Genomic DNA, 21,733 nt, shown 5'->3' with positions numbered 1-21,733 from the left:
GGATGCAGATTATGTTTACGAAGGATTTTCTCCGCCGAAGTTTGACTTATGTCATGTTGACGTGAAATTTTACGATTGTTGATGTAGGGATCTTCAGTAGCAGCAATCAGAACACCATATTTCTTTTCTTCACATAGAACAGTTTTGGTTTTCTAACAGCACCAAACATTTTTCTCCGTGGGAGAAACGAAAATCCAATCAGAAAATTTAGTCAAGTACCTACCTAGGAGTCTATCTCAACATGAAACTTAACTTCACGAATAACACTCAATAAATCAAGGATAAAGCAAATATTGCAAAGAAACTAATACTTTCGTATAGTTTTAGGCCCAGTCCACTAACGAAGGCCAAGAAGATCTAGTTATGCCAGGTCTACGTTAGATCGGTAGTTTTGTACGCTGTCCTAGAATAAAGCTTCACATCGGAAACCTACTGGAAGAAGCTAGAAGCTACAGAAACGTCATGCTACAAGATCATTGATAGATCAACATGGAAAAAAAGAATAATAAATGCAACCATCAAAGAAAGGTTTCAGTATAAACCTCTGAGGGAGGTGACTAAGAAAAGGACAAGATACTGTTTTCACCAAGCCACAAGAGAACTCCTTAAGATCAGGGATATTCCCGCCAAGAATCTGATGAGGATGTACAGATCAAAACACATACTAATCAACTATATGATCAGGATCTAGACAGTTGGTTGCCGAAGACAGCCAATTAGTAAGGTAGGTACGATGCCAAAAATAAGTACATACAAAAATAGAAGCCAAGAAGTCCATGACAAAAAAATTCAAGATCCAAGAGGAATCAGTCTAACCAGAAGGCGGTGCAAAAGCGGGAAGTCAAAAAGGAAGACTTGTATGATATCTTAGGTTGAAATATATGTGTGAAATGTTAAGTAAATTAGGGCGTTTTTATTTTTATTTTTATTTTTATTATTATGTTCAGTATTATCTAATTCTTCCTAGAGGTCACGTTATGCGCTAGCGCGTTAAGTTCAAACGCTTCAACTAATAAAAGTGTCTGTGTGGACTGACACAATACAAATAATATAAAAGTACAATGGCGATATTGGACTCTGACGAAGAGCCCTTTGTCGAGAATGTCAGTGAATAAAAGCCCGTTTCGGGTGACGGTGATACCAGTGATGAGGAGGTAAATCAATTAATATACCAAAAAGACGAAAGCATAGAAAAAATTGAAACTTGTACAAATATAGATAAAGAAAGCTCTTTCAATGAAATTGCACTGGGTGTTATTTTTTAAATTGCAATAAACCAACGTTTACTCCCACATTTTTTTACTATGATATCTAGAGCTTTTTAGATTTTCCCCGTATTAATATAATCATTAAGTTTAGAATTCAGTAATAATTAAATTAATTAATTAATTAATTAATTATTAAAAAAAAGATGAGTATATATGATTAGTCAATTTATTTTAGAGTCGGCTCAATAGTTTAATAGGTTGGTATAGTCACTTCGTTATATAAGAGTACTGTAATGTAATACTTTGTTTAAGTCATCTGCCAACCAGAGATATTTTTTAAATCTATCAAACCGGAAAATAAATAATTTATAGTCGACATATACCAGAAACCACAAGTAACACTACCCTTGTGCCAACAAATAAAGTTTGTCGTCGTGTTGGATTCCCCGAATGCAGATTTTGGCAAAGGCAGTTTTCTAAGCGCCAAACAATTATTACCGCAGCTTAATTTTCTGGCTATTTCCACGAACATTTATTTTAAAACAGTCACCATCCCAAATCTATGTATTTTACTAAAAATTATGCTGTATAAGGTGATTAGTATTTCAGGTTTCATCTAAATTTCGATAAAAATTACTATTTTTGAGTTTTATTAATAATACCAGTTTTCAATGTTACCAGATTTATTATTTTTCTGATATCATTGCTCTGTATATTGCATTTAATTAAAATATTTACTTTAATATGAGTTCAACCAAATATAACACTTTGTATTTGATCTAGTCACGAAAGTCTTAAAAAAGATGATACAGTAGGGGGTACAGTAGACCAGCGCGAGGCTTTAAACCATCTTATCTGTATTTTTAAAATTTAAATAATATTCTTAAAATTTGTAACTACTACTTTGACCTACTGTCAAAAAAATCAATGCTTATAGAACCGAACAGAAGCCTCGGAATTGGACGGATACACAGATGAACCTCGCAAGAAAAATAACAAAGAGACCAAATAATCTACGAATTGGCACTGGGAACATCACATCGTGGAACAAACGGGAACAGGAAGTTGTGCAGGAATTGGAGCTCCATAAAATCCATAAAATTGATATATGTACCCTGAACGAAACAAAAAAGAGAGGAAAAGGAAATGCCAATAAAAACAAATTTCTATTCCTGTACAGCGGAATAGATAAGATACATCAACGAACACATGATGCTGGTTTGCCTTAAACTTCACCAGACGATACTTAATATTATCCCCGTATATGCACCGGATAACAGCAAAAACAAGGAAGACAAAGATGCTTTTTATGGACACCTCCAAGATCTACTGGACACCACAATAGCCGGTAGTAAAACAATAATTCTCGACGACCTAAACGCCAGAGTAGGCAACATACCTGTGGCTGGAGTTACACAAAGATTTAACGAAGAAACGCTCGACAACGGAGAAAGACTTCTAGAACTTTATTTAATGAATAATCTTCGAATTAACAACACATACTTTGACAACCCAATACAACATAAGATCACCTGGTCAGATACAAGAGGATGTAACTCTAGGATTGACTACATTATAACAAACAGACAAATACATCCTAAGAATATAATAGATGTGCGCACTCTATCTTCCGCCAATGCAGGATCCGACCATGGCCTGGTACTAGGAAAAATAAATATAGCAATCACCACACAAGTCAAGCGAAATACAAAAGTAGAAGAAAAGTTAAACATAGAAAGCTTAGAAGAAGAAGGGACACAAAACTTGTATAAAAACAGACTAACAGAAAAGCTAAACAGCCATAACCTAGAGACTAAAAAGAATATAGAAGAAACCTAGAAAATTATTAAAAAATGTATCCTACAAGCAGCGGAAGAAGGTAAAAGAAAAGTTAACAGAAATAAACGGGAATACAAAACTCCATTGTACGACGAAAGGGTGAAAGCACTAGCAAATGAAAAGAAACAAGCTTTCCTAATGTTTGGGAAAGTATATACTTTATTTCTTATTTTTACATTTAATATTTTTCTGTTACGGTACTGTAATGTGGTCTAATTCAATGCTATGTATTCTAACGACTTTCGTAAAATATATTGCTTCTTGTAAAATCTGGTTGTCTCATGTATTATGTTTAAGTGCGGAGAATTTGACTTCTCTTTTGTCTTGTGTCGCCAATACACACAAGTGTACAAGTACGGTTTCGTATTACGGTCTCAATTACAATACAATAGGGTGATTTATTGATGTACCCTCTTCTACCCAACGGCCAAAAGATTATTTTCTGACCTGCAATCTAAAAACACTTCCTAACAAGACAGCGAACGAGACACACCAAGTTTGTTGGCTCTCGTGCCATAGAGCCGCACCGGCGGGCATCCTCCAGGAGATCTCCTTGGCTAGGAATCCATCAGTATTTCAAAGGGTAAGTCTTTCTTTGTACAAACATCAATACTGAGTAAGACCAGTTAATTTCTTAATTTATTGACAGTTATATTTGCTATTTTTCGCTAATTAATTTACAAACAAATTATTTCATTTTTTCGTTATTATTATTTATCGAATATCATTTAACCAGCGACCTCATTAAGTTTTATACAAAACATTTGGCCAATTCGACCGGATGATAAATAATTTTTTTGACTTTGATTCAATTAATTTCATTGTGTTTCAATTAATTCATTTCAATTAATTGTTTTTTTTTCTTTTCAATTTAACTTTAAATCGGTCCTTCGGGATTCTTTTTAAATTTAATTTACATAAATAAATTGGATCATATTTACACAGCAATTTTTAAATTTATTTCTATTTTTATAATTCATAATTTCAATAGGTAAAATACTTTCATATATATTTTGATTAATACCATATATTAATTATACATATATATTACATTTACGATTTATTGTGTTTTATTGTGATTTATTTACATTTTTACATTGTTTTGTGTTGATTTTTATGAATTATTTTTGTTCTACTTGTACAATACTTTCCAACTCATTCTGTACGTCTTGTTTGTTAACTTAAACACATTTCTTTCGATTTTCTTTGTTACTATACCTTTCGTTACTTACCTTTTATCGATATTCTTATTTGTGAGGAGTGAAGACACCGGAGGCACGAGAAGACTACGTGAGAATCAGGAATAGAGTAAACCAAGAAATAGATAACATCAAAAAAGAACACTGGAAGAAATTTACCAAAGATATGGAATACGACCTCTATGGATCCCAGGAAAAGGTGTGGAAGATGATAAGGAGACAAAAAACAGAAATGAATTTGTACGCATATATTACATTACGAAGGAATAATGGACTGAGCATTTCACGAAATTATATGGAGAAGGAGAAGAAGAGAACAGAGGAAGAATCATTAACGAAACTTACGATACAGTACTAATATCAGAAGAAGAGCTACAAGAACGAATTAAAAAATTAAAAAACAGAAAAACACCTGGTCCTCATAAGATAAACAATGAACTGCTACAATATGGAGGAGGAACACTACGCAAATGGCTTTTAAAATTATTCGTCGATGTAGGCTTTTGTTTTATCTGTTTAAAAAGTTTCTGGCTATACAAAATCAAAAGAATTTTATACGGTTAAACAGGTATTGAAGTAAAAATAATAATAATAATAATAATAAAGGTGTCGCACTGTGCTCACAGACCAACTAGTGGCAGATAATAAACCAGATCTCATACTACTAGATCTCTACTAGGCAAAAAATACTTATTGATGTGGCGATACCTAACACCAATAATTTGCGTGTTAAATACAACGAACAGATAGACAGTACAGAGATCTAGAAATACAAATAAGAAGATAATGGAGAATGGAAAGTACCCAGAGAGTGCCTATTATTTTATCTACCAGGTCTAACTAAACATCTCTATAAGACTATGCAGAAAGCTGTACTCATTGCGACGTCCAGATGTGTACGAAAATTTTTGGAAGATACTCCAGCATACCAAGTCACCTTGTTCCTTGTGAGTGTGAGCTGTATGGCTCAATCTGGATAAAGGTACAACATACATAGTGTTAACAATATTTATAAACCAAAATTATTAATCATACCAGAAAAATGGTAAATTTGGCAAGATCATAAACATTATTTCAAATCTTTATATTACAAAAATAGGTGTATTGTTGTTTTTGTATAAATCGGACCATCTATTTAAGAGTTAATTAGGTGTTTTGAGACTTTTAATCCACTTTGTATATGTTTTAATAGATCAATAAATAAACAGGTAAAACAAAAATACTGTTTTTTATAATTTAAAACATTTTTTTATAATACCGTTACATTTTATTAATCTGCTTAGATTTACAGACAATTATTATATTTCTGCGTTTGTAAAACTTAAAAAACTTTTTCATTTGTATTATAATTTAGAACTTAAACATTCATATTTTTACGATGTAACAACAATGCACTCACAATAATGAAACGAACACATGCTCAACAACTAACGCGCTACAAGAGAATATGTTTAAAAATATGTTTGTACATTTTAGGGGTTTGGTTACTATGCAGATGGCACAATAAGGTTCTATACTATTTGATGTTTAAAGGTAAAATATTTTTCTCTTATATAAATATTTTTACAAGATCTCCAGTTTTTAATGACTATAAATATAACAGTATCTTGTCAACAATAAATCTCCTGCGAAGCGTAGTTAATCAAACAACGTTCCATAATACAACCCTTAACTTCATTATATATTTTTACCTCTTCAGATGTTGGCGAAAGCAATAATTTTCGGTATTTTATATACCCCTTCGTTTGTTCTAATGATATAGTATATCTACGAAACCGTGATTCCTGCCTTTCGTGAGTAATGATATACCTATCTTGTTTCTCTTGAGTAAAGAAACTGAAGTGGAAATATAAATGACAAAGCTGAAGTAAAACAGAAGCGTAACCAAATATACTTTATAGCCTAGTTCTAAATAACTATTTTGAAAAAATAAACGAAAAATATGTACATTCTCCAAAAAATTTAAGAAACAGTTCTTTACACTTTCATAATGAGAAGTGAAACTTAAGTGTAAAATGTTATTTATAAATGTATACTTGTTGCGCCTTATACAACCAGTGTTGACATATGGGTCAGAGGCATGGACCATTTCCAAGGTAGATGAAAATCTCCTGCTTATATTTGAACGAAGGATCCTGAGAAGAATATTTGGTGGCATCTGTAAAAATGGTGTTTGGAGAAGGAAGTACAACTACGAGATATATCACAGATATAAACATATATTTGGTGGTAAAGACGTAGTATTCTTTATAAAAATAGGAAAACTAAGATGGGCAGGACATCTGGCAAGATCACAGCAGAACAACCCTCCTAGAAGAATCCTTATGTCACAACCTGTGGGAAGTAGAAAAAGGGGTAGACCAAAACTCAGATGGAGGGATGGTGTAGATGAGGATGGTAGACAAATAGGCGTAGCAAACTGGCAACAGTTGGCAATGGATAGAACTGACTGGCGTAATAGAGTTGGGAAGGTCGAGGCTCTTTTATAGGGCTATAGCACCAATGATGATGATGATACTTGTTGCGCAGTATAATCAGTATTAGAAAATAATTGTGATTTTTTTGTCGGTAATATATTATTGTTTCTATTTTGTGTTTTCTTAGCACCATCTCTATTTTCTCTGTTGTACTCTCTTACGTATAGTAGGAAGGTTTTTGCAATCGGTTTTTTGTCCTCTGTTGGAACCTAAATTCTTTTTTGGGAATTCTGAGCCTTTTTGACATAGAGAAGCCAAAGTAAAAAAATAGCGTCATCCCTTGTACAACATGTCTTAAATACAGAACATACAATTTACATACTGGTTTTCACCGAGGTATATTACAAAAAAGTACATGGTACACCCATGGGAAACGAAATATTACCAATCCTATGCCACTATGTACTAGATGACTTAAGTGAAAGTTGTATTAATAAATTGCCGTTTAATGTTTCTTTTCACGAGATACATGGACGATCTAATTCTTGCCCCAAAGACAGGATCATGTGCACACTATTCATTTTTACCATTTTTGGACATACTAGTTTATCTTGATACAAACAATGTTCTAAATACAGAATGGTAGAAAAGGCCCATGGTTTATTAATTTCTTTTTAGCACATCCATTTACGATTAAGACCATCTTAGTATTAAATATGAAAAATAGAGTTATAACCTTATCACATCCTGACTATAGAACATCTGGTCACACAAAATTAAAAACAATCGTGTTGGAGAATTCATTTCCAGCAAACCTTTTAAACAGACTTATTTTTGGTGTTTTATAAATCAAAACGACAGATCAAACAAAGGTCTCAACTGACAACTATCGAATGGTGTACCACTCTATACCAGGCTTAACAAATTTACTTTAAAATACATTTAGAGAAGTATCGAGTTATACACTAAATTAAAAACTACCTTAAACATTAAAGAAAGCTCCATTAAATGTGTACTTTCTACCCTGTAATAATTGCGAAAAAGTTTATGTTGGAGAAACATCCAGCAATATGTCGAGAAGATTAATAGCATACAAGAGTTACATTAATCTAAACAAATTAAAAACCTGCACATTAAGTGAATATTCAGTCACGATGGGTCACACTCCAGCTGTTTCGGCAGCTCACTTGAGAAAGGCAATCAGCCGAAACAGCTGTAGTGATAAGAGTTTAAAATGAATTTTGTGGAAATTTTGAAAACAAAGTTTTCATTGTTTTATTGTTACATAAAATCAATTTTGTTTTTTTTTGTATTTAGTGTTTGTCTTTTTCATTAGTAAGAAAAACTCTGTTGCTTGTTTTAATAAATAGTACGAAAAAGTAAAGAGAACAGCTTTCTCGCTTGTATGCCATAGTTTGCGATGAAGGTTGCATACACATAGGAGCAAAGGCAGTCAATTCAAAGTAGGGTACTGTTGTGTTTCCTTTTTGTTTTGGTATAAGTTCTGTTCTTCTGGTTCAAGTTAAACTAACCTAAAAATATATTAAACAAAAATAGAAGAGTTGATAAAATGATAAAAAAGAACCAAACAAGTTGATAAAGTGGTGAAGGAAAAAAGAAAATTATATACACAAAATAAATTCGTTATGTAAGGTTACGCTAGTAGTTTTGGTATAGCATCCTCACAAGACTGAGACTGTATATTAATAACAACTATATTTTTATAATGTAGTTATTAGTTTTAGTACGTAATATTAACTTATTAAAATGAAAATGTTTATCTTACCTTAAGGTGCTCAAAAACTAAAAGGCTCGCCTATTAGGGGGTAAAGTCCAATCTACCTGAAAATTAAGTACATAATAAATTTCACATACAGTTTTAAAATTTAGGTTACTACAAAAAATGTGTACAAATAATGACAATACCTTATGTACTGTAAATATAAATGGCTCTTATTAAAAATTACTCGCAATGCTTAATATTATATAAATCCATTCGTATTATCAGATCTATACGATACTATTGTGGACTGACCTCGCTGTGTGTTCCAATCCCATACCAAAAGGCCTCTGGAATGATTGCAGCGTAATACAGTTAATTAAATAGAGTGAATATGCACCCAAAGGTCCCCCAATTCATCTCTTTAAAACACTTTAGTCATTATAGTTTCAAAAGGTTCATAACAATTGATATTAATTCCATTATATTGTTGCAAAGGAATGTATTAGTTGTATTATAAAAGGGCTTTATATGTGACGCTAGCTAACAGATTTTCTAAAAACGTATTAAGATATTATATTATGATTACTGAGGGATATTGCAATCAATAAATCGATGAAAACATAACCTGGAGCAGATATTTCATCGTTACTGTTATGCATTTAAACGTATTAGAAAACATGAAAGAACTAAAAAACGAAAAGTTAATTAAAAATAGAAACAAAAAAAGTGGAACAATAGGCGGTACTGTAGACTATCATGATGCTTCATACTATGTTTTATTATGTATTTTAAAAATGTAAATTATATTTCAAAACAGCTCAAAAATTAGAAAGGAAGAAATATATATATATATATATATATATATATATATATATATATATATATATATATATATATATATTCAGGGATTCTACAGTATTCACTACCCTCCCTCGCTCAACCGTTTCCCTCTCTCTGTTGTCCCATTCTCCATCGTTTAGGCCTCTCTTACTCATGGCGTCGTCTACTTCGTTCGTCCAGGATTTTCGGGGTCGTCTTCTTTTCCTCCTTCCTATGGGGCTCCATTCGGTTATTCTCTTTATCCATCTGCTGTCACTAGTTCTTCTTACATGTCCATATCACTTTAGTCTTTTTTGTTCTATATATGTTAGTATGTCTGTTTCTATTGATGTATTTTGCTTTATTTCTTCATTACTTCTCCTATCTATTCTTGTTACTCTGCAGCATCTTCGCAGGCATTCCATCTCTCTTGCTACTATCTTACTGCTGTTTTTCTTGTTTATGATCCAAATTTCAGCCCCATATGTCATAATACTTCGCACTAATGTTTTATAAATATGTGTTTTTGTCTTGATATTTAGGTGTCTATCCCACCATACTGAGTTAAGTTGTTGGATTGCTGTTCTTGTTTGTCCTAATCTTTGTGTAATTTCTTCCTCTGTTGTTGCCTTTTTCGTGCTTATAAACCCCAAGTATTTGAATTTATCCTTTCCTTTGATTGTTACGTTGTCATCAATCAGTAGATCTTCCATGTCTTCTTTACTTGTAGATAGGTACTCTGTTTTTGCGAGGTTAATATCTAGGCCAGCCTTGGTATATTCTTCTTGTAGTTTCTTCATCATGTAGCCGAGGTCGTCTTGGTCTTGTGCAATCACTACTTGATCGTCTGCAAAGCTTAACGTATATAGGTATTCGTTCCGTACCAGTACTCCGTATGCCTTCCTATGCCTTCGTATTTTTTTTTTCATGTAGTCAAGGCTTTCTCTAAGTATATTTTGAATAGGGTTGGAGATGTGGAACAACTCTGCAGGAGCCCTTTTGTTGTGGTGAAGTCTCCTATGATTCTTGTTCCTACTTTAATGGACACTTAATTTTCTTTATACTGAGCTTTTGTAGCTTCTATGAGTTTCGTCTGTATTTCTAATTTGTACATTGCCTCCCATAGTTTCGACCTTAGTACAGAGCCAAAGGCTTTCTTCAGATCCACAAATGCCAAATGTTTATCTCTATTTTTTGCTTTTTTCTTTTCCAACAGTTGTTTTAGTGTGTATATGTGGTCTATGGATGATCTTCCTGCCGTGAAACCTGCCTGATCCTCCCCGATTTTGCCTTTTATCGCTTGCTCTATCTTTTCTTGCAGAATCTTCCCATATAATCTTCCTATTGATGATATTACGCTTATTTCTCTGTAGTTTTCGCATCGTCTTCTATCTCCTTTCTTAAATATAGATGTTATATATGCTTCCGTCGATTCCTTTGGGAGCTGTTCTCCATTTATAGCTTTCTGAAATATCCATTGTATGATCCGGTGTAATTTTTTTGATCCATATTTTAAAGCTCAGGTGAAATGCCTCCAGGTCCCGGTGCTTTCTTATTTTTGATTGCTTTTATGGTCGTTCTCATTTCCCTATCTGTTATTTATATTTCTTATTATGGGGATCTGCTTCGTATCAGCCTGTTTTCGTTTTCAATGAATTGTGGTTTTTGTTCTGTTAACAGTTACTTGTAATAGTCCCTATATATATCCTGTCTTGTATATTTCCCAATTTAATTTTTTCTTTTGAGTTTTGTTTTAATCCTTTCAGTACTTCAGTACTTTCCATGACTCCGAAGTTCTTATACCTCCTATGTATGTTTCAATATTTAAGCAGGTTCTTTCCCATTCTTCATTCTTTTGTTGTGGTATTTGTTTTTTCACTTCTCTATCTTTTTCACTATATTCTTTATAAACTTCATTATTGTTTGTAGTCAGCCATTTTCTGTATAGTTGCATTTTTTGTTCAATTATTTTTTTTGTTGGTTCATTTATTTCATAATAGTGCTGTTTATTTGTTATATGTTCTTTTTCTCCAAGGGCTTCAAATGCTGCTTGTTTTATACTCACCTCTATATGCTCGTATATTTCTTCGATGTTGCCGTATCTAAATTCTATTAATTTTTGGTCTAGACGTTGTTGGTGTAGTTCTCTTATTGATTGTTCTTGGAGTAGTTCTATATTGTATTCTTTTTCTCTTATAGTATTCAACCGTTTTTCTGTAGAGGGGATCTTGTTATGTTACCAATTAATGCCCATTTTTGCTGTCAGTAATTTATGGTCCGTTCCACATTCTGCTCCTCTTTTGACTCGGACATCTTTGATCTTTATTGTGGTATCTTGTTTGATTACTATGTAGTCTATTATCGATTTCAGCTCTTCGAGCTTTTCGAGCTCCGTTGTTTTTAGAATAGAACTTCAAATTAAAGCGTGCTAAAAATATTTTCAATATTTTGCGTCTATGGCATGCAGAACATTGATTTTAGTAGGGCTTACTAGGGTAGCTTAAAAAAATAATAAGAAACGGTCAGTTTACTTTTACTTCAAGAAAAAAATCAAAAAATCGCGGAAAAATAAATAAATTAATTTTTTTCATAAAAAGTTGAATTTTACTATTATTTTGTAAGAAAGATCATAATTTTAAAAACGGTATACCCAACCAGGTACACTAGGAAAATCAGCATAAAATATATAAAACAAATTTGTACATAACCAATAGCAATAGTAAACATAAAAATGGATACAGACTAAGGAAACATTTAATAAAAATACATACATATACGTAAAAAACACAAAATTAATTATGAGAAAAACCTTCTCTCTGCCCAGTGCAAAGAGTTACATTGCATTTTTCACCCATCCATCTAACAATTATGTTGCATTGGCGACATCTTCGAGGGTTTGTGGTTCTTTTAGGAAAATGTCCATCAGGAGTATCCAGTATACTTTTTAGCGACAAACCAGATGATTTGATAAATGTGGATTGTCTTTATATGGCTTTGTTAAAAGCTGTGTAGTAACGGAGAACAATATTTCTTTGAATTAGTAGAAAATCTATTTTGTCATTTTTATTTGTAGTTATATATAATTTTCACTTATTAAAAACTGTCGAATTTATCATAAAAGTAAAGAATACCCATCACCATTTTTTCCATGGGTATCGATTATGTACTTATTTATCCCTTGATCGAGTAAGTCCAAACCCCCATTAATAAAGTGTAGGATTTGAACAACTGAGGTTTGTCACACTGCTATTTTTTCTTTCTGTTTTGCACACCAACGCTTTACTTGTGAAGGGAGCTCAATGAATGGAACAGTTACCATTCCATCTTACAAATAATATATTTCTTGATCGTAGTAATAATCATATTATCCACGATCTATTCTCTGCATCTCTTACAAAACAAAAATACTACAATGACTATTGAATATTTATTTAGCAGCGAGCAAAAATACGTTAAAAAAATCAAGCATGGCATGGTTAACCTAGTTTACAGCATTTATATTTTTTAGTTTAGAATTGTTTAACAACGATTTCCAGATTAAAAACCGAAACGTTAAAAGAAATGTAGAATTAAATTCTAAGTACAATCGATCATGAATAAATAGTCTTCTGGAAATTATTGGAATTATTTACTGATTCCGAAATATGGTTGTATTGATTTTAATTTTTAAATACATGTTGGAGACATAATATAGTACATTCTGGACGGGAGACAAAGCATCGGATTATAGAATCCTGACGCATAAACCGGCGTTACAGCATCAAGTAGAAATGTATGTACATGGAGATTACGGATTCCTGGCTTCACATATAGTATAATCAGTCATATACAGATGGAACAACGTGTAATTCAATCACACATCCCATGCAACTTCATGAAAAAAAATTCGGTGTTCATAATAAAGCTACCGTCAAAATACACACACAAATATTAAGCCAAAATCAATATTTTCATCAGTTTGTGTTATTTTGTTATTATTATAAGTGTTGTATCCGAAATTCGAGTAATAAACGGCTTCTTTATACATAAAGATATTAACACCATACACGAACACCAAAATAACAAAATCTTTCATCGGCTAGGTAATACGGTAATACTCTAGAGTAAAATGATAACGTTATACTTTTACTTTAATTTTTTTTAAATATTTTTACTTTTACTTAAATTTTGACAATAAAATTTTTATATTTTTGTTGTAACGATATATGTATTATATTTGCCTACCTCAGGGTAAGATTATGAGGTATAAAATTGGGGACAGAAACTATGGGGGCGAAGATAGGGCAAGCAAAATAAATCGAAACGTATGCGAACAGCACTCAGGGGGGTTGTTGGAGATTTCGGGGGGTCGTAGATAAGTAAATGACAAGGGGGTTGAAATTGGGACAACTACAAAAATATAAAACCAAGGGGTTACTTACATAAATCTCCTGGACAAATGGCAAATAAAGACAAGAAGAAATACATCTAGCTATTTAAATGGGACGCCGCTTCGAGAAAACTTCCTGCTGGAGGAAAGAAAGTTTCTTCCTTCCTAAAATAAAGAAACACAAACAGGTTAGGAGATTTTTCTAAAATAAATAAAAAAATGGATCAAAGAAACAAATCAAACGTTTATTTTTGTCCCAAACAAACAGTTATCAAAATACAGATTGTACAAAAAATATACTATATAAATAGTTGCAAAATACAGAATAAAAAAACTTACATGTGTTGCCTGTTTACAAATTCCAGGGGTTGGAGATACTACAAAAACTTACAAATGTTACCGCACAGAGATTAACCTTTTTTTAAAACAAACAAAACAAATAAATATCACAAAAAAAATATAGCTAGCTGTCATATGTTAACATTAAATTAAAAAAAAAAAACAATTAAAATGACAGCTAAGTTAAACCATAAAATTTACAATTTATTAATTATTACAAATCTTTATGAAAGCAATTATTACTTTTAGCAAAAAAATGTCTGTCTAATTTGGAAAAAATTAAAATGTTAATTGTTACCTTGATTCACAAACTTTGTCACTTGACTTTGAAAAAACTTGTTAAACATCTATGGGACATCTATCTGGACATATTCTCCAACAGGGACAAAGGAAACCATTTCCATACTTCAGGAACGACGATCTAAGACGTAAATGGGGCTGGATCAAGCAGGCAAACGACAACAAAGCTGGTGGGACATCCTATATACTCATTTTCCAAAATTTCTTCAGTTCCGGTGTACTGCACAAATCTTATGATGATTACTCTGTTCTAAACTGCCATTATGCAAAGAGTATTATCATCTTTATCGGTCTTAAGACATTACACAAAAAAATTTTGATTTGACTCGCGATTCAAAATCGCCCCAACATCTATCTAGTCTCAAATCTCTTGCTTGACTTCTTATGCGTTAGATTTTACAAATTCAACCAAAATAAACTCCCCTCGCGTCTCACAGCTAGTTTTGGTTTATAAACCTAAACAAACAATATACCCTTCTCGACCTCGTTCTTACAACAAAATTTCTTAACAAACCGGGGATTTAGCCTTGAATCAAAACAACTTTTTTAAATTCGTAGAAATAGCACATACTATATTGATTATTTTAAACGTTGCAAATAGACAAACAGGGGCGTCTTTAGAAATTTTTAACATATAAATATTTCATAATTAAAAAAATTTAAAACGCTACATTGTTAAAATTATCTAATGAGCATTTCTGTGTTGTTTAATGTGATTGGCTTGAATCTACTACATGTTTTGTTTACTAACTCTGCTTACTAACAAACAAAATCAATCTATACTACCGAGCTCTTAATGAAATGTGGTAATATTTTTAAATACCGCATTGCAGAAATATAATAGTTCAAAGAAGACAAGCAATATAAAACATCTTCTTTTATATACCCTATTATGAATTAAAATAGCTTACATCTTACATCAAAAACATATATAACTCCTCGGTATTATGGCAAAGAGACACTTTATATCTATTGATATTTGTAGATTTAATTAGTTTTTATTAAAGTTAAGTGATCAGTAATATGGTCAAACTGCTCATTGTAGTTAATTTAGTTTGAAATAAATAGTTGTATGGAAGCAACTATGTCTTGCTTGAAGCGGCCGTCGATTTTGCATGCCAGTTACGCGTGAAATCAATGTCCAATAAAATTTGTATCAGCTTAACGATAAACATTCGATATCTTTTGATTTTTCGACTTTCGACTTTCGATTTTCTCGAAATCCAAATAAATGTTATGGAATTAGAGCCTTGGCGTCTTTGAGAGGTTTCAGGCTTTTCAGAAATAGCTTCTCGAAAAGTTTTGAAATTACAGCCAGTAAGAAAATCGGCCTATACTATGATACTGAACCACAAAAGCTCCATCAAAGTGAAAGACACCAGAGTGAAAAGAGGGGCAGAGTGTGGAACAGATCACAAACTTGTGGTGGCATGGATGGAATTCCCCTATATCTCGACAAAACAAAAACATACATCGATTGTTACAACGGGAACGACAATAAACGAAAAGAGGCTCAAAATACATCTATTGCAGGAAGAATCAATAAAAGATTTATACAAAAGAAGACTAGACCAAAAACTAGAAGAATTCAAATATGACACGTTAGATGAAATGCATGAACACATAAAAACCTGCCTGATTTCAGCGGCCTTAGAAGCTCTTGGAGAAGACGACCAAAGGAACACCCATCCGAATATCAGATTAAGGGAAGACACATTGAAATGCATAAAAGAAAAGAAAAAACTACACATAAAATACCTAAACACCAAAAAACAGGAAGACTTAGACCTATATAGAGCGAAAAACAGAGAGGTAAAGTAAAGAGTAACAAATGAAAAGAACGAACGATGGGAACAAGCATGCACAGAGATAGAACGACATATCGGAGGAACGAGAAATTCAGAATCATGGCAAATATTAAAAGCACTTCAACAAAATAAGACAGAGAAAACCCAGATCGGCAAAATTAGTGAAAACGAGTGGCAAGAATACTACGTAGAACTACTTACAGAAAACCGTCCCCAATTTCAGGAAGAGAATATAGAACATGCAGGAAATGGGGCATACGACCAGATAGAAATAAGCCTGGCAGAAGTTAAGAGAGCAATCAAGACATTGAAGAACAAAACAGCCAAAGGACCCGGAGGAATACCAAACGAACTAATTAAAAACGGAACGGAAAAGTTATTCCGCATGCTACATAGAATGTTCGAAAGAGGACTAAATGGAGAAGAAATACCTGCGGAATGGACACAAGCATACATCACATCCATACATAAGAAAGGAAACAGGACAAAATGTGAAAACTATATAGAAATTAGTATAATACCGTCGGTAGGTAGACTTTACGGGAAAATTATTAAAGAAAAACTAGAAACTGAAATAATAGGAAAAATTGGAGAAGACCAAGCAGGGTTCACAGTAGGAAAATCATGCCTAGATCATACGTACACATTAGAACAGCTGATAGAGAAGAAAATGGCAAAAGGTAGACCGGTCCATCTGGCCTTTGTTGATCTAAAGAAAGCATATGACTCAATACCTAGAGTCAAATTATGGGAAGCAATGAATGATCTAGGAATCCGACAAACACTAATAAAAGCAGTTAAAGCACTATACAAAGAAAACAAAGTAGCTATTAAATGTGGAAATAAAGCCTAGAATCCATTTAAGATGACCAAAGGACTTCTACAAGGCTGTGCTACGTCCCCTACTCTGTTTAAAATATTCTTGGAAAAGACACTCAAACCATGGAGGAGAAAGTGCGAAGGAATGGGCATACCAGTAAGAGACGAATACCTATACACCTTAAGTTTTGCCGACGATCAAGTAGTCATCGCACAAGATGAAGAAGATCTCAGCTTTATGCTCAGAAAACTAGAAGAAGAGTATAAAAACAACGGAATGGAAATAAACTTAGAGAAAACCGAATACCTAACAACAGAAAACAAGGATATGAGAAACCTAGAGATAGACGAGGGAAGACAAATAAATGGAACAGATAAATTCAAGTATTTAGGAACCATATTATCGAACCAGGGAACAACAGAAGAAGATATAAACAACAGACTGAGACAAACAAGAAACTGTATAAGACAACTAAACTCAGTGTTGTGGCATAAGAACATTACGATAAAGACAAAAAAGAGAATATATATTACCCTGACAAGAAGTATCCTGACATATGGGTCCGAAAACTGGACAATAAACAAGAGAAATAGAGGTAGAATAAGAGCAGTAGAAATGGAGTTCCTGAGGAGAAGCTGTAGACTTACAAAAGAGACAGAATTGAAAACGCAGAGATTAAGCGGAGAATGGAAGTGCAATCAGACATAATCGACTATATAGAGGAGAAGAGACTATCCTGGTACGGCCACGTCAGAAGAGCGGACAGAGGACGCTGGATAAATAAAATCACAGAATGGAGCCCGATTGGAAGAAGAAAGAGAGGAAGACCCCCAAGGGCATTCAGAGATGAAATCGACGAGGCTATGGAGAAAAGAACCCTGCGAGATGGAGACTGAAATGACAGGGAAAATTGGAGAAAACGGTTGAGTGAAGGAAGACAGTGAAAACTGTGGAAATCCTTAGTAGTAGTACTATGATACTGTATTTGGTTGCTTTCCAGATTTAATTATGACTTCTTCTACTTTCCATATATTGGAACAAATCTTAATCTAAACGAGGCCTTTGTAAGATACTTTAAGCAACTAAGAGTCAGATACCGAGCACAGTATTTGATTAAATCTTGCTAATGTACTTTCGCTCTCAGAGCATCTTCAGGGGCGTTTCTTCAAAATTATAGACTACCTAACAATTTTGGAAATGTCATAAACATTAAGTTGACGTTTAGAAAAATTAAGAAAGATATTTCACTGTCAAATCAGCCGCTCACCATCTGTATTGGAAATGTAGGATCTGTCCTTCAACTGGAACTATGTGATTTGCAGTCAGATTATCTATATCAGGAAAGACCTGAAAGAGCATTGGACTTTTTTAAATTACTATCGGAGGAACGTTATTTCAATTTATAAAAACTTTGTATTAGAATGGGTTCCATGCTTCAAAGCACGTACCTTTGTGAAAGCAGCTTTTCAAACATGAAATTTATAAAATAAAAATAAAGATGTTCTCTCTCTAATTAAATTACTTTCTTACTTGCTTTATTTGTCAACAACAAATATTGAAGTTAATATTGATACTCTTGTTGGTGAAAATCAACATCTACAAACTTCTCATACTCCAGTCGTCAGAGAAACTGCCACTTGACCTCTAAAAATTATACAAATAAGCCAAATTTTGTCAGTAATATTAATTTTGGGACCCCAAAAAAGATACAAAAAGATGTTTTAAATAAAAAATGTAGTCGAGATATTTTTTAATAAAAATGTTTATTAGCACTTTTTGTGTAGAGTGAATCGTTTTCTCAAAAACAACGCTTGAAGCAATCGGCGATTTTGACGTTTGACAGCTCTGTATTAGATAGTTACTAATTAACTTATTTTTATTTTTTCTAGTTACTCTTTTAAGCTTTTGAGTAGCATTATTTAGTTTGGTTTTATCAGATGGAGATTCTGAATGGAATTATATGGATTAATTTATTGAAACATTGGTGCAAAAATACTGATTTTAACTGTACAAAGATCAATTATTCAATTAAAACCATAAATATATTAATAAGAAAGAAAATCAGAGAAGCAAAAGAAATTGAGACTCTGCAGTCAAAGTACGATAGTCACAATGTAAATAGGAAAGTAAAAGAACTCACAGGGGGACTAAGACGAAGCTAGATTTTAGACAAATAGCGTAAAATAGAAACGTGTAAAAAATATCTAGAAAAACTATTTAAAGACCAAAGAGATAACACCTTTGAGCTGGAAGAAGAGATAAATGATGGACCAGGAATATTACAGCAGAAAGTTTATTCCGCAATAACACCATTAAAGGATGGCAAAGCGGCAAGCCCTGAAAAAATACAAGCAGAACTACTCAGACTAATGGACAACGAATCAATAGCAATAATCTCAAAGATATTCAACAACATATTACAACTCTGGAGAAATACCAACAGAGTGACTGAAATGTGGCTGAGTTTATTGCACTTCCAAAAAAACCAGGAGCCAAAAAATTTGAAGATTATTGTACTATAAGCCTTATGAGTTATCTCCTAAAATTGTTTCTAAAGATACTACATAAGAGAATCTACAAGCTGTGTGAAAGTCAAATTTCACCCAACCAGTTCGGGTTCACAAATGCTGTTGCTACTAAAGAGGCTTTGTTCTCAGTACAAGTCTTATTCCAGAGATGCAGAGACGTCAACAGCGACGAATACGCATATTTGATTGATTACGAGAAAGCGTTTGATCTAATACAGCACGCAAGATGATGCAAATACTAAAAGAAGCAGGAATTAACAACCAAAATCTAAAAATAATTAGAAATCTTTACTGGAATCAGACAGCAAATCTCATAGTTGAAGGTGAATACGCTGACTATGTAAAAATCATGCGTGAAGTGAGACAAGGCTGGATTTTGTCTCCTCTAATCTTCAATCTGTACTCTGAAAAAATATTTATCGAAGGTTTGCACGAAACTGAAAAAGGTATTCTACTAAAACGTTACCGGCTTAACATTAGATATTCATATGACACGATAGTATTTATACGTATTATAGTCAACAATATGGACTCAATATAAACGTTAAGAAGACAAAGCTTATGATAATTAGCAAGAAAAAGATAACAGAAAGTCAACTCTATGTCAACCAATCCCCTGTAGAAAGAGTAACGCAACTGTACAACTACCTCAGCACCATAATAAATAAATAATGAACCAACAACCAGGAGATTAGAGCACGCATCAAAAAAGCTAGATCCACCTTCAATCGGATGGGGATCTTCTTCAAGAGTCACAACCACTTTTTTGATACAAAAGTAAGAATGCGATGTTACGTCTTCTCTGGCCTTTTTTATGGTGTTAAATCGTGGATCTTAAACGAAGATATGTGCAGAAAACTGGAAGCATTTGAGATGTGGCTATATCGGAGAATACTTAAGATCCCGTGGACTGACCGAGTCACAAATGAGGAGGTCCTTGGGAGAATGAATAAGAACCGAGAGGTGCTGATCACCATCAAATCTCGAAAGTTACAATTCTTCGGACATATTATGCGAAATGAATTTAGATAGACTCTCCTTCAAGCAATCCTGCAAGCAAATAATTTGAGATACGAGGTCCAGGAAAAAGAAGAACATCTTGGTTAAAGAACCTCAGAATCTGGTTTAATACAACATCTGTGCAGCTTTTCCGCGCTGCTGCAGATAATTTAAAGATTGCCATGATGATCGCCAACATTCGTAACGGATAGACACATCATAAAGAAGAAGAAAAAAGAGATCAATTTATATTTTTAAATTAAATCCCATCATAATTTAAAACATATTAAAAAAACTCACAAAGAAGTAAAGACTTCTGATATTTGATTGTATATTTAGTTATTAAATTTTTGTTAATTTTACCCAAAAGGAATACATATATCTAAGTTTTTCATCCATCGGACCATTATTAATGATGACTGGATCATTATCCGACTGAACCAAAAACGTTTTAAAGACGTATGTAATCATGCATTTGAATTACAGCCAATCACCGGTATTTTCTCTTTTATTTTGTTAAAACATATTTTCTTATTGAATAAATTGACTTCAATATTTTTAAAATTGTACTTGCTACAGAAAGTACATATTATAATAATCCAATTTACAGTAGTTGTCTTTGTGTTGACAAATCTAAGTTGTATGTATGTATCAAACTGCACATATTACCACATACATAGTTAACGCCATTCTCCTACTTCACAATGTAATATTAAGCCTAATGTATATTTGATTCCAGTATAAATCACTTGACGACGCGACGTATTGCTAGTAATAAAACTATTCCAAACTTCCATCTGAAAGCCACAACTTGTCTTACGTGTTTAACTTCTAACTTTGGCCTGTCTCAAAGACATGAATTACTCTGGGCTCATCAAAGTTGGCGAACAATTAGGTTACTCAGGTAACTTGGCTTAATAGTTTGAAAATTACATGCTTAGATAATTAAAATCCAGACAGTTTTCCAAGAAAATTGTTTTTTTTTGTAGAATAAGCGACATTATTTTCAGATTAATTAATTAATGTTATCACTTAAATATATTGCTCATCGAGATTTATTCATTTTGACAGTTTGTGTGACAAATAGTTCTTAAATTTAGAATATATGGGAAATAAATCGTAATTTTTCTTCTTCGGCTATTCATAAATGCCAAGTATCAATCGGATATGTATAATCTTATATACTAAAAGGCTAAGCCCTTTTCTTGTGCGCAATACTCTTCCTAAACGGTGATAGATAGGAGAATAATTTTTTCGAATAATTAAACAGATTGTTGAGTAGATTCCCCCCAAGGTTTAAAATTTAAAAAATTCGAACCGGTTTAAAAATGGCGGCCATAAAATGAATTTTTCCTATAGTAAAGT

The 21,733-nt window shown here is 32.8% G+C and overlaps 1 protein-coding gene across 1 annotated transcript in view; it reads right to left on the bottom strand.

Annotated features, from left to right (window-relative positions):
- rdo (leucine-rich repeat domain-containing protein reduced ocelli) overlaps nt 1-21,733 on the bottom strand; it is a 354,658-nt gene that overhangs the window by 261,231 nt on the left and 71,694 nt on the right. Inside the window, exon 2 of the mRNA XM_072533215.1 lies at nt 8,450-8,501. The gene's annotated coding sequence lies outside the window, so the exon portion shown is untranslated. The remainder of the gene's footprint in view (nt 1-8,449; nt 8,502-21,733) is intronic.

This window comes from Diabrotica undecimpunctata, chromosome 1 (genome assembly GCF_040954645.1).
Source record: "Diabrotica undecimpunctata isolate CICGRU chromosome 1, icDiaUnde3, whole genome shotgun sequence".
NCBI lineage: Eukaryota > Metazoa > Arthropoda > Insecta > Coleoptera > Chrysomelidae > Diabrotica > Diabrotica undecimpunctata.
The sequence above is the reverse complement of the archived record's forward strand: the minus strand, read 5'-3'. Positions and strand labels throughout refer to the sequence as shown.